Genomic DNA, 2,402 nt, shown 5'->3' on the forward strand with positions numbered 1-2,402 from the left:
ACGTCTCACGTCAGCACGTTCTAGACGTGCACGCGCTTATTTCGGCAATCTTCCTTCTGCATTCACACAGCGCAGCATTCCGGCAAATTGCCGGTAATGTTACAACTTCTCTTTCCGGAAAATAGCCAGAACGAATTTACCGGTATTTTCAAAAAGGACCTGTTCACACATACAACCTTTCCGGAAAATTGCCGGCAATTTTCCGCAAAGGTCTGTATGTGTGAAAGGGGCTAAAGGTGTTTACATGAGTTGCTTTTTGAATGTTCTTTTCATGATCCCGTTTTACGTTATAGCACAATTAACTTGATTGAGTTACCACACTATCCACTTTTCCTCCGGAGTTTCATGTCATTTCAATTGTTTCATTTTTAATTTGCTGACTGTAACTGCGGTTTTGCACTTTCACTTTTATTCAGGAACATTTCATGCATGCACCCTGTGACAAACTAAATACTGGATGCAACTATGAACTGCTGGAAGAGTTCATACCGCATGCTGAATGGAAGCAAAACAACCTCCGCATTTCACGATGCAGGTGTCTGTGGTCTGCACTGACTTGGTAGGTGCAAAGTGTGTCAAACAGCTGTGTGTGTGTGTGTGTGTGTGTGTGGACCATCCTGTTGGAAAACGTGGTGAAAAGTTCTACATGACGGTAATACTTCAATAATGCGACTAAAATCGGCATACTCTACATGTCTTAATTCGATGTCTCTTTAGTTCGATTATGACCTAAATCAGATTAAATTGATCAAAAATGGCTGTTTACATGATAGCCCCTAATCAGAGTATTGTCTTAATCGCATTAAAATCAAATTATTGGTGTCCATGTAAACATACTCAGTGTACTGTTTATCTGACGCATGCAGCTGGAGATTGAGGCACACTCTGACAGGCACATGTGAAAGGGGAGCGAGGAGAACTAGCATTAAAGGGACAGGCAACAAAAACACCTACATAGTGTTCAGAGCACGAAATTCAATATTCTGAAAGCTATAATAAATAGTCTGATGGGTGTTTTGAGCTGAAACTTTACAGACGCATTCTGGAGACACAAAAGACTTCTTAAATCTTAAAGGGGGGGGGGTAAAATAGGTGCCCTTTAAAGAAGTTTAACATGTATAAATTACATTGTAAACTTTACCACTTTGTTGGAGTGTACTATTCTGTGCTTCTAAATGTCATGTTTCATTCGGTACAAACAGCCAAATTGCTTATCACTGCAAATCTCCTCTTGTAGCGTGTTGTTAGGACACAGAGTTACAATGTAACCTGCTCACCGAATGTTTACATTTGTAATGTTTATGTTATTTGCTAATTAATAACCAACTCATGTGGAACTCTGAATCTGCATCTCATTTCAGAGTCTGCTACTGTCCACCAAAAGTCGCATTTTGATCATTGACGCATGCTTTGAGAGCCTTCATGACTGTTTTTCACCAAGGCAACCCGGGGTACTGAAATATAATTGGCTAAACTGACAGTGGGAGGTTTAAAGGGACCGAAACAAAGACAGACGTTCCGGCACGTAACAGACATTTTCAAAGCAGATTATCTGACATCAGCATAGTTTTTTAGGTAAACAAGAATGTTCACTTAGCATATTTCTTAAATATCTGCAAACATATTATGGTCAAAAAGGTACATACAGCACCTTTAAATGTCTTATGTAAGGTTTTCATTCTTTGAGAATATGTATCAGGTCATATTCTGATTAGTAAAGAACAGTAACACAAGGAACACACAATAAATGAATGAGGTGAATTTTGATTTCACACTGTTTCTGAGCATTCAGCAGCAGTAGGACATAGTCATACTCTAACAGCAGAATTCATTTGCTCAACTGTACACGGCCATAAAGGGAGAAAATCCATTTTGGTATGTGGAAATGAACAGACACACACATACACTAAGACACACGCACACACACTCGGATTAGGAGGTGCAGTTAATGAATTCCTCGACTCATAAAGGCAGCTATAATCATGGTTTCTCTGTGGACGTACATGAGTCTACAAGCTGCTCTCAATTTTATGGGAACATTTGACAAGCCTGTCTGTGTTTTGTGATAAGAGAACAGAGAACTCTCTTTCTCAAATGTATGTAGATATGTTCTTGTAACAAATAAATAAAATTTGAAAGAAAGAAAGAAAGAAAGAAAGAAAGAAAGAGTAAGGGAGTGCTATAATTATCAACAATGTAGAAACAGGCTGGGAAGAGCAATGACATTTCCCATATATTGCAGATATACAGCTGGCGTGACCTTTCCCCTGATTGCAGTGTTGAGACACTCAGCCTTGAGGAACTTGGAGAAGAAGGAAAAAAAACTATTGCGACAGATCTGTGGGAACATCTACAAACATTGATTTTACATTTACATAAAGTGTATATGTATATATATATAT

The sequence above is a fragment of the Danio rerio genome, chromosome 8 (assembly GCF_052040795.2).
Source record: "Danio rerio strain M-AB ecotype USA chromosome 8, GRCz13ab, whole genome shotgun sequence".
Classification (NCBI taxonomy): Eukaryota; Metazoa; Chordata; class Actinopteri; order Cypriniformes; family Danionidae; genus Danio; species Danio rerio.